At 39.0% G+C, this 12,222-nt stretch overlaps 1 long non-coding RNA gene across 1 annotated transcript in view; it reads right to left on the bottom strand.

The window, feature by feature from the left end:
- LOC121297558 overlaps window positions 1-8,965 on the bottom strand; it is a 48,752-nt gene extending 39,787 nt beyond the window's left edge. The window contains exon 1 of the long non-coding RNA XR_005947182.1: window positions 8,817-8,965. This is a non-coding gene — a long non-coding RNA (uncharacterized LOC121297558). The remainder of the gene's footprint in view (window positions 1-8,816) is intronic.
- Between the last annotated feature and the right edge of the window lie 3,257 nt (window positions 8,966-12,222).

The following is a 12,222-nucleotide window of genomic DNA, read 5'->3' as shown; positions in this document are numbered from 1 at the left end:
CGCAGTAACCAGGACCAGGGGACACAGTTGGAAATGAAGTGGAGACAGACACAGGGTAGGAGACACTTCTTTACACAGGGTGCTGAGGGAATGGAATGGCTCACCAATCCCTATTGTTGATGCTGAATCACTAGGATCCTTTTGGAGATCAGTTAGCTGCTAGGAACCAGGTAAGCAATGTTAGTGCATTTGGTCTGTGTTTGCAAACCCTGCTTTCAGTTAGTGTTGCACTTTCTTGGTCACTTCACGTGGAGGGTGAAATTGTCCCCACCTTTTCAGTGGGTTCATTTTTTAACACTAACCAGTCAGCGGCTTTCCCTATTGACCGACAAGCTTTCAGCCAGTAACATGCTTTTACTCGGAAGGTCAAATAAACCCAGGAAGTGTAACAGCTTTTAACATTAGCTTTTAAAAGTGTGCTTTCGCTGTCTGTTCCTCGATTTCACATGGAGAAAAACAGATGGACTTCCTTGGCTCACAGCCAAGCTGATTAAAATAACAAAGTGTAATATCTTGAGTGTTATTGACCAGCAATTTGTGAACCATATAGCTGCTTGGAACCAATGCAGAATTAGTAACCATAACCTGAACAGAAAGAAATAATACCTGAACTATGATAACTGGCCTCTGCAAGGAATAGAATATGGGAACAGAGGAACATAAGGCAAGTTATGAATGTAGGGGTAGAACAACTACTAATTTGATGAGGCAAAAACAGTCAAATATGACATCTCATTGGTCAATGTGACATCCATCCGTATAATTAATGAGTTATGACACAGTACATGAGAGAAACATAACATTCTATGAGATGGTGACATTTTACCGCAGAATCCTGTTCCTCATGGTCCAAGACAGTTTTCCTCTACAGTAAATGTTTCCAAAGTGGCCCTTTACATTCTCCCTGTATGGTGATACTGATTCAGTATGCATTATATCTCACTTATTGCACCTTTTGTCCCTCTAGATTATTAACATAACCAAATTATATCATAGAATATTTTCAGGTTCAATCTCAGCTTGTGTCTGGTAAATTACCCTTATGCACAACTTGGTCAGAACCTTAACTCAAAGATATTTGCAGTGCCATGTTAGGTGTGCTGATGACAATACAGCATGTGAAACATAAATCAAAGCCAGAGACACATTAAAAGCAGGTTCAGCAGTGTTGTGAAATTCTGTAAACACATTTTCTAATTTGTTTCTGGCTAATTTAGATTTTTTTCTTAAGCTATGCAGGTGGATTCTGCTTTGATTACATCTCTATAATGGCCATATGCTGTCTTATAATCAGAAGCAGATGGCTGAGTAGAATATACACACACACACACACACACACACACACACACACACACACACACACACACACACACACACACACACACACCTGACCAATTCTCTCATATTACCAAATTACAAACGGTACATTGAAATTTCATTCTGTCTGATATTTTATTTTTAAACAATGAAACTCAGAATCAATTATTGTAAGGTGACATTGGTTTTATGTTGGGAAATATTTTTAAGAAAAATAAAAAACTGAAATATCTTGCTTGCATAAGTATTCAACCCCTGTGCTGTGGAAGCTCCCAGTTTGCACCGATGAAAGAAACTGCCCTAACGAGGAAACAATTGCCTTACCATTGGCCTCCACCTGTGAACCATTAAAGTTGCTGTCACATTTTCTGGATAAAAACCCCACTGTTGAAGAATCATTGGTAAGGCTGTGAATCTGAAGCAAAATGAAGACCAAAGAGCATTCTACAGAAGTTAGAGATAAAGTAATACAAATGCATAGATTAGGGAAAGGGTACAAAATAATATCAAAGTGTTTGGATATCCCAGTCAGCACAGTTGGATCAATAATCAGGAAGTGGAAGCTGCATCACACCACCCAGGCACTGCCAAGAAAAGGCCGTCCCTCAAAACTCAGCGCTCAAACAAGAAGGAGACTTGTGAGAGAAGCCACAGAGAGGCCAACAATCACTTTGAAGGAGCTACAGAGTTCAGTGGCTGGGAGCGGAGTAATGGTGCACCAGTCAACCATATCAAGAGCTCTGCATAACACTGGCCTGTATGGGAGGGTGGCAAAAAAGAAGCTGTTACTCAAAAAGTACCATCTGAAAGCACGTCTGGAGTTTGCCAGAAAACATGAGAGTGACCCAGCTGCGATGTGGGAAAAGGTTTTGTGGTCAGATGAGACCAAGATAGAGCTTTTTGGCCAAAACTCAAAGCGCTGTGTGGTGCAAACCTAACACTGCCCATGCCTCAAGACACACCATCCCTACAGCAAAGTATGGTGGTGGCAGCATCATGCTGTGGGGATGCTTCTCATCACCAGGGACTGGGCATCTTGTTGCAATTGAAGGAAGAAGGGATGGAGCAAAATACAGGAAAATACGGCAAGAGAATCTGCTTCAGTCCGCTAAAAAACTGAAGCTTGGGAGGAAATTCACCTTTCAGCAGGACAATGATCCCAAGCACAAGGCCAAAGCAACATTGGAGTGGCTCAAGAACAACAAGGTGAATGTCCTACAGTGGCCCAGTCAAAGTTCTGATCTCAATCCCATTGAGAATCTGTGGCACTATTTGAAAATTGCGGCCCACAAGCATCGTCCAACCAACCTGAACAACCTGGAGCAAATGTGCCAAGAAGAATGGACCAAAATCACTCTGACACTGTGCAAAGCTGGTACATACTTACCCCAAAAGATTTAAAGCTGTTATTGCAGCGAAAGGTGGCTCTACCAAATATTAATGTGTGGGGGTTGAATACTTATGCAAGCAAGCTATTTCAGTTTTTTTTTATTTTTCTTAAAAATATTTCCCAGCATAAAACCAATGTCACCTTACAATAACTGATTTTGAGTTTAAGTGTTTTAAAAAAAAATCTAACAGAATGAAATTTCAATGTACCATTTGTAATTCAGTAATATGAGAGAATTGGTCAGGTGTCTGAATACTTTTGCAAGGCACTGTGTGTATATATATATATATATATATATACATACCTGTTCTGTAAGAATGGTGAAAAACATATCTATATATATATATTTATTTATTTTAACAGTTGTAGCAGGACAGCGTTCCTCCAAATCATAAGGATGTTTGTTTTATGGCAGGGATGGGGTTAAAAAACCTCCCTGCCAAGCTAATTGTTTAATTTAATTGTTAATTATCACCTGCACCTGGCAGTTATTGAAAATTAGAGCCAGGTGCAGGATATAAAAGGGAAGCTCCAGTCTGCTCGAGGCTGCTGCTGCTGCTGTGGAGTGTAGAGCCTGACTGAAAGTCATTAAGGTCTGTTTGAAACCTATGTTTTGGTTTTATAAACAAGTGTATTAAAGTGTTTTGCTTTGGTGTTATATGTCAGGTAAACAGCTTAGCTGTCCTGCACATTAGTCGGGGACCGGCTTATGTTTAGAGAAAGTTCCGAGGGAGCTAGGTGTTTATTTGTTTTTGTTTGATTTGTTTTGAATTAAAGTGTGCTTAAGAGCTAAAAACAAAGTTTTCTTCCCTAGGTCACATTTTTAAAAGGAGCAAAAATATTTTAAAAACTTTAAAAAAAAAAAAAATATATATATATATATATATATATATATATATATATATATATATATTTTTTTTTTTTTTTTTTTTTTTTAAAGCTTTTAAAATTCCTTTTTATAAAGGAAGTAACAACACCCGGCATACCACTGTCAATAGGTAGTAGGCCACCACAGGCATACATTTATTTTCTATATCTGATTAAGTTAACCTACAGAAACCAAGTAGGGGTACCACCACATAGTCGACGAGTCGAAGAGAAAAGTGACAGTCGATTTCAGAAATCGATCCCATGTCACATGATTGTGAAGTAACTGGTTGTTGACTAACCCCATGTCACAGGAATGTGAATTAATTGTGGCTTCAGATAGCTGGAAGTGCAGTTGCAATTGCAAACCATTAACATATAAATGACATCATAGAACATTAATAAATAGTTAATACTATTCAAAGCAATTTTAAACTATAGTGCACAAACAGCAAACATGTTACAAAACAGTACGTTCTCATATAGAGTACCAGGCAGGATATATTAATATCTTTTTAAAGTGGTCACTAGAAAATCTTTGACTATTTCTGCCTCAACCATTTGACAGTGTCAAATTGGTAGACATCTACCCTTAACACCAAGTACAGTAAAAGCTTGAGTATCTGAACCATGATTAACAAACAGCGCCTTGTTAACCTTGTTGTGTGCTGTGCTCTTCTGTCATCGAAAATGACACTCAGCCCTCCATGAATAGTATCCCAACACCCCCCACCCCCCCGTTCCAATTGGTTTGGAAGATAAAGATGTTGCTGGACTGCTGCAGTATCAATCTTGGTTCATGTGGAGAAATGTTCATCCAGCTGTCAAGGTCAAAGTCAGAGCGTTTATTTGCTTTCCCCACATGGGTTATTCTACTGTGTTGAAAGTTTCCACCTGTGTGCTTCCTCGTTGATCAGATCCATATTCATAAACAATTCTACAGTCAAGTTCTATTGGCAGCACCTCATTAACAGAAGTGCAACTTGCCGCAGTCTCACTATTATAAATCAGTGGCCAATTCTCTTCAGGGTAATGACAAGGACAACCTTCACATGTCTGCTTACTAGAGATGCCATGGCTCCTCAAACACACGCACTACCACGGTTTCACAGAAACAAACGAACGCACTACCACGGTTTCACAGAAATAAACACACTACCACGGCTCCACAGAAACACACACATTACCACGGCTCCACAGAAACACACACATTACCAGAGTGCGATTTAGTGGGGGGATGTATTTCCCTGGCTCTGTTTTTTTTTTTTTTTTTAATCCCTGGCACTGCATGTGAGATGAGTAGCAACTTGTATTAACATGATTTAAAAAAAAAAAAAAAAAAATGAAGAATGGAGTTTGGTTTCACTGAAGCCTGATCATGAAGTTCGGCTGTGTAAAGTGGATCAGGCTAGAATTCCACTCACAGGTCACTGTCATCCAACAGCAGAGCTGTATACGCCTTAACAAGGTGAATTACCAATGAAAATAAACTACGTTAGCGTCATTAAATTGCTGAGTATTACTCAAACCGTTATTCTTGTGTTATTTTCACCTAAAGTGCACATGCTGAACGAAAAAAGAAAATGGAGAGGACACCAAATGTCAATAACGTCTTTGGAGGAAACAGCCTGCAGAGTTACCCACCGAATCATCAAATGCATGGCAGAGTGCCAAAAAGACAAAGTGTAACAATGGCAGCTGCAGAAATCAAAGTGACGATGCAGTTGTGTCCCCAGTGTATCGACACTACACCGGAGAGCTCAGGGGCCTCACAAGATCAGGCAATATTTATTGGAGGTTGTGTAGGGCAGGCTCGCTTTGAAAAATGGATGGCTAATCATTCTTGGCTAAAGGCTAATCCCAGCAGTTCAGTAATTTGCTTGTTTTGTTCCGAAATTCATGATCTGAGACCCCATGTAAAAGAACGGCTTAGCATTGATCAGGCCTTTATCAAATGGCATAACTGCAACACCAGCCAAAAATCTAAACGACAAAAAGAAACCACAAACACAATATACAGGTCCAGCTGGGCAGTAGCCTTCACAGATCCTTTATATTATTTAAGTTTCTCGTTTCTCTCTTCTCTCTCCGCCTCTGAACTCCCACCACTAGCGCAGAGAGCAGCAGGTTTATATATGGTGGTCGAGGGATTTAACTAGCTAGTAATTATTCTATTACCTCTCGGCAACAATCTACACGTGTTTATTAATTCGTATCTGGCAGAGGATGGGCTGCCACCTCGCCTCTGCCAGAACACATTTAAAACAAAACAAAAACGTGTGCTTCGCCATCATATATAAATACAATAAATAAATACAAAAACAATATCCACGGCTTTCACCGTCATAAATAAATAACAAATACAATAAATAAATCAGAATACATCAATATAAAATAGCACAGGGGCAGAAGGGGAGACCCTGTTCTAATAATAAACAAAACAATACATTCAAACAGCAGGGCTTTCTTTCTAAATGCTGTATTCCGACCATGCATGCTGTAATATGCTGAAGTTTGTAGCAAACAAAATGGCTGCACAACTTGCAAAATATGTAACTGATTCGAGCGACATGTTCAGTATCCTGGTTGATGAATGCACATCTGCCTCCAACATCTCTTGTCTCATAGTTTATGTGCAAATTTCATTCGAAGACTACTTTTTTGACATTGTGGAGCTAAAGTCAGGAACAGGTGCTGGCATTGCAGATGAGTTACTCTCCACCCTCAGTCGGTACAGCACACTTTTCAAAGTCCCAAGAATCAGCTGAAGCTGTGGCTGCTGAGCTCTGTGTGCACATACGTAAGGTTGGCCGAGTTTTTGACATCCGTTGGCTGTCATCTTCCTGCACATCAGTGACTGCTCTATGGGAGTTACCCTGCGCTTGTTAAGTTTTTTAGAAAATGTTCAGACAATTCACATTCTTCACAGGACAAAGCAAAATGTGGTGGTCTAGTGGGGAAGATGACTGGATGATTGTTACGGAAGTGACCACACTAAAAGCCCCATCCCTGTTTCTTCAGAATAGTAACTCCACTGCCATCACTGCTAAGCCTGAGATTAATATTGCATTAAAAGCTTTACATGCTATGAAGGACAGAGATGGAACAAATACCAACACCATAAACGACAAGTTTTCAAGAACTGGTACACTTAAAGGGGTTCCAATGATAGAGCCATCTGAAGCTGAACGAATGAAATACAAAGGTTTCCGCATTCAGTTCTGTGACAAAGTGCCCGCTCCTGTGTATATTATCTGCTATACGTTGCGTGTGGCGTGTTAAATGTTGGTGTATAGTCATTGGCACACGGGATATAAACAGGTCTGTGTAACACGAGTGTTTAAAATGTATACTTGTATTTAGGCACGAGGATTGCACTGCACGTGCAAGTAAAAAGTAATAATATGTGAGCATGGGGAATTGCACTTTATTAATTCACGTGCAGTTGTACCGAGACTCCAGTTGAATGATTGATTAGCAGTCGAGTCTTGGTACAGCTGCATAAAAGCAGCACGTTTTCACCCACTCGCGGTTGGGTGTTCGGTGAGTAGGGAACAGGAGAGAGAGGAGGAGTAATAGAGCTTATTATCAATTGCTATTGCGTGCTGGTGGGACCAGCACGATACTTGTTAGTCTGTTTATCTGCTCACCATGTTTGTCTACTGTTGTCCGTTCTGTGTGTCTATTTATTTTGGCGTAAAGTGCTGTGTCCTGTTTTCTGTTTGTTTAAACCTTTTATTTACAATAAACCGGCACAAGCGAGCGTCTTCATCATTTCACTTCATGTTCTGTCCTGGTTCTGACGTCACCCACTCGGCCATCTTTGTGACAAGTTCTTACAAGCTTTAGTTGACAACATCAAAATAAGATTTGATGATAAAGGGGTCCTGGAAGAGGCAGCCGTACTCAACCCCTCATCATGGCCTGCAGAAGAGGATGCAAGAATCTTGTTTGGGGACGATAAAGTTATGAAAAAATTTAACGTTTCAAGACCTCTTACGATGAAGGAATTCAGAGAGTACAAAGATACTCAGCGCAATGGGTATAACCTGAGCAAACTGATCACCACAGTTGGTGTAATTCCTGTGTCCACTGCTGAATGTGAAAAGATTTTAGTTTTCTTACTGAGTTAGGTATTCATTAGAGAGACAGGACTGAGAAGCATGAATCACAAACAGCAGCAACAGCACAAAATTCTCTGACAGGTACAATATATTCACTGAGAGTATTGGAAGACAGTGACAAAATCATTTGTCATTGTATTTAAGTTTATTTCTAAATGCAGCATTATTGAGTGTTTAATAGTTACAGCTGTTATTCTATTCATTGCTGAAACCAATGGAACAAACAGGTGATTCTCTGTTACCTGTTCACAATACTCTATAATCAGCCTGAATTGCATGCACTCAAACTCTACAGAAGGCTGATCTGTCATCATTCACAGTTCTGTACTGTATTTGTTAACTATATGCACATAACTTTCTTCGATACTGTCATTGAAGACCAAGCAGATCTTCATACAATAGTCCAATGCACACATTTGTGAAACATTAATTTATTATTTTATATTCAATCAGGAAATGATATTTGTATACCCTGACATACCCATAGCAAAAATGGGTTTGAACAATTTCATGCATAAAACATTTAGTTCCTTACTGAGTGAAATACACCTTCTATTGCAGACACATTGACTCCCACAATCCTCTTCTGTTTTATTAAAGACTGAGATTTATGTGTGACTGTTTTACTAAATTATAATTTAGTATTCTGTGCAATTTCATCAGAAACCTGTGTTGGCGTACCACTTTGTTTCTCTAGGAGGTACTTTCAAATCTAAGTAAAGCTTCCTCATTCCCTGAAGCCTGATTGCCACACTGTTGCTCACATATATACCCTCCTGCTACTGAATGTACAAGAACAAGCACTCATGTGAACTGCAAGCTCCACTGTTGCTCAGGGAAGCAAAACAAGGAAACAAAGTGTTTGTTATGTTGATAACATTTTACAGGCCGTTCATCGCAACATTCTTATTAAATATGAACATATATTCATACAGCTCTATGGAGTACTGTCTCTTTACATGTGACCCCTACTAGCCAATTACAAAACACACGCAACTGTACACACAACCACTGCACTATAAGCCAGCAAACATATACACAATTTAACCCTTTACAACCAAACTTAGAATTTTAATAGACAATAGTTCCCTCCTGCCTGTCAAAACACAGACACTTACCTTGGTGGAGGGTGCTCTCACATTTACAAGGTTTTATAAAGTTCAGTCCCATGATGTTGTATACTGCAGATGTATTTGGAGGCAATACAGCTGCTGACTCATAGCTATACCTCTGAGGCCATTGTAACAAGCACAGTCTCCTCACTACAAACAGCAGGAAGGCAGTATTTCTGATCTCCCAGAGAACTTCTCAGTGATATGATGTCCTATTGAGCAAAGCCATTCCTTGGACTGCTGCCCAGCTCCCAATAGCTGCCTCTGCTACTGTCTGCATTGTCCATCAATAACTGGAATTTAACATTGACTGCAGGGCACATAGTGTATAGGACACACATACAGGGATGAACTATCTCTGTGTCCTCTGTTTGAATTGGTGGGTTTGCGGAAATGCAATTTGCCTAATGTACCCTTTTGATTAGGCTGTCATTGACAGTATATCTTTCTTCAATAAAGGGGTTGTGGGAGAATATACTGAGCATTCAATGTGTTAAACTTTTGAACTACATTACAGTAAGAAGTCTCTTTCCTCCTTGGTCTCAGTGTTATTCAATTTATGACCTAGTTTTGGTTGATGTACAATGTTATATTGATTTATGTGTGTAGAGCATTTCATTAGCTGCATGCAATGGTGCTTTATTACAGTGGTCAGATCCAAATGCTTTGTTTAACTTTGAAGGTGGATTTGTGATAGGGTGCTAGGGTTTTTGCTGATGTGGGCATTTCTATGTACCTGACGTGCAGGCAGCAGGGTTTAATGTGACCCAAATTTCAGGGAAGTTTACAATGTTTTCTTCTGGATCCTGATACTGCATGCTTAAATATCTCTGTGCTGAAACAAAAACTGACACGCTGGTGCCTTTGTATAGCCGAGATTACTCCACTGCATCTGCCGCCTATTTGATAAACTATAGAGTAGTTTTAGTTGAAATACAAAAGGTTCCCAAATAATTGTACTGATATTCCTTCTACAGCTACTACTAATATTAGCTCTGGGACAAATACCTGAATATTCAAACAAACAATGCTTGAAATGTATCCATTGGTAAAAGTGACCGTAACGACATTTATAAATTACTTAGATATCATGCAAAGGAAACCGATGCATAAATTACATCTGAAATAAATAACTAACATGCTACTGTACAGATGTGTTTAGGTTTTGAAACAATATTCAATCTGAAAATATATACCTGTTCCAAAACTAACTGATTATAATAAAAATGCAGCTACAAAACAGATTAAGCATTGGAATCTATGCAATGCCATGCATTTAAACCAATGTCAAACCCTAACCTAGCACCCTCACGTCATCCTGAAACCTAGCGATTCACTTGCACCTCATTCTTGTAAAGCTTTTAACTTGCCTGTGTCAATAACGCCATCTCCTTTGGAGCAAGGCATGGAAATAGCTCTCTGACAAATGAAAAGCAGCCCTTCAGGATTCTAATTTAGATCTAGAGCTTCAGCAATGAAGAATATTGGTTTGTGTTTTGAGTAGAGTCTAAATGTGAACTCCTATAAATAACACTGTATATTGATTAAATGTTTATATTCTTATAAACAATGTCTAGTGGACTGAAAAACCATTAGCTAATAATGGTCCTCTATGGTATTATAGTACAGTGTTTCTGCCCTTTAAGGCAAATACAGGGGTCACCCCAATGAGATGGGCCTGTGATAGGATACCTCAGTGGTGTTACAAGGGTTATGGACAAGTGAACATATCAGTACCATTGTACGACTGGATCAGGAACAGTACTGGGAATGAAATACCAGTTGCAGTTCCCAATAACGTGAAGTAGATTGGGAGAATCTGGCAGCTGATGTGCAAGGTCAACTTCCAGCTTATTATTTGTAACTAAAAAGAACAGTACCTTAATTAGACAAACTTAAAGGTAGAATCAATATGGTGTACACAATGGAATAATTCCCTCACCAGTGTGTCGCGTCCGGTTTCCAATTCTTGTTTTATTTTTATTACATCTTGGATTTTTTTTTCTTTTTTTTTTCTCAAGTTTGAGCTCAATATGGCTCATAGCAATATTGTCTCTGCCAAAGAACATTGCTAGATGCTTCTAATTAGTTCCTCACAAGGGCCTCTTGCATCATCATTGTGAGACTAAAGGTAAGAGACTCATTATTAGTCTACGCTTCAACATCATTGCGAGGTTCCCTGGAATTACTTTTTTTTTTTTATTACACATCTTGTTAGCTACAGCAATGAAATAGCCCATCTGTATGGCTATTTAATTGCTGCACTGGCTACTATAACTGCACAGCAGGGTTTGAGCAGGGCAAGAGTGCACTCACTACTGTAACTGCACAGCAGGGTTTGAGCAGGGTAGGAGAGCACTGGCTACTGTAACTGCACAGCAGGGTTTGAGCAGGGTAGGAGTGCTCTGGCTACTGTAACTGCACAGCAGGGTTTGAGCAGGGCAAGAGTGCACTCACTACTGTAACTGCACAGCAGGGTTTGAGCAGGGTAGGAGTGCACTGGCTACTGTAACTGCACAGCAGGGTTTGAGCAGGGTAGGAGTGCTCTGGCTACTGTAACTGCACAGCAGGGTTTGAGCAGGGTAGGAGTGCACTGGCTACTGTAACTGCACAGCAGGGTTTGAGCAGGGTAGGAGTGCTCTGGCTACTGTAACTGCACAGCAGGGTTTGAGTGCTCTGGCTCTACTTCAGCAGGTACCTGTACAATCACTGGATGTTGCTGTTGGTCAGGCTATTTGTTACTCCACTACCCAGTGAACTACGTTTGCCCTCTAGTGACAAAAATAAATCACTACAGCAACATTAAAAATACTGTAAAAATGTTTATAAAAACTGCATCATTCAGTAATACTGCATTATTTTTTGCTATAAAAATATTTACAATAAGAAAATTGGGAGTTACAGTAATGTTACACATTGTGTGTGTGTGTGTGTGTGTGTATATATATATATATATATATATATATATATATATATATATATATATATATATATATATATATATATATTATTCACACCCAATCTATATGTTCACACAGAGTGTCTCCGTCCTAAACCTCCTTTTACTTGCCAACTGTGTCCTCTGGTTCTGATATCTGTGCTATATAATAATAATAATAATAATAATAATAATAATAATAATAATAATAATAATAATAAGTTTAATCTATAAATAAAAATATCGTGAAAAGTGGACTTCTCAGAGTTACAAAATTAAACAAAATGGAGGAAATACCTTGCTTAAAATAAAATAGTATCTAGAAACAGACTACCCTAGGAATACAGTATAGAAACAATAAACTAGAAACAGATTACCCTAAGAATACAGTATAGAAACAATAAACTAGAAACAGATTACCCTAGGAATACAGTATAGAAACAATAAACTAGAAACAGATTACCCTAGGAATAC

The sequence above is a fragment of the Polyodon spathula genome, chromosome 22 (assembly GCF_017654505.1).
Source record: "Polyodon spathula isolate WHYD16114869_AA chromosome 22, ASM1765450v1, whole genome shotgun sequence".
In the NCBI taxonomy this organism is placed as follows: Eukaryota; Metazoa; Chordata; class Actinopteri; order Acipenseriformes; family Polyodontidae; genus Polyodon; species Polyodon spathula.
This window is presented reverse-complemented; position numbering and strand designations above follow the sequence as displayed.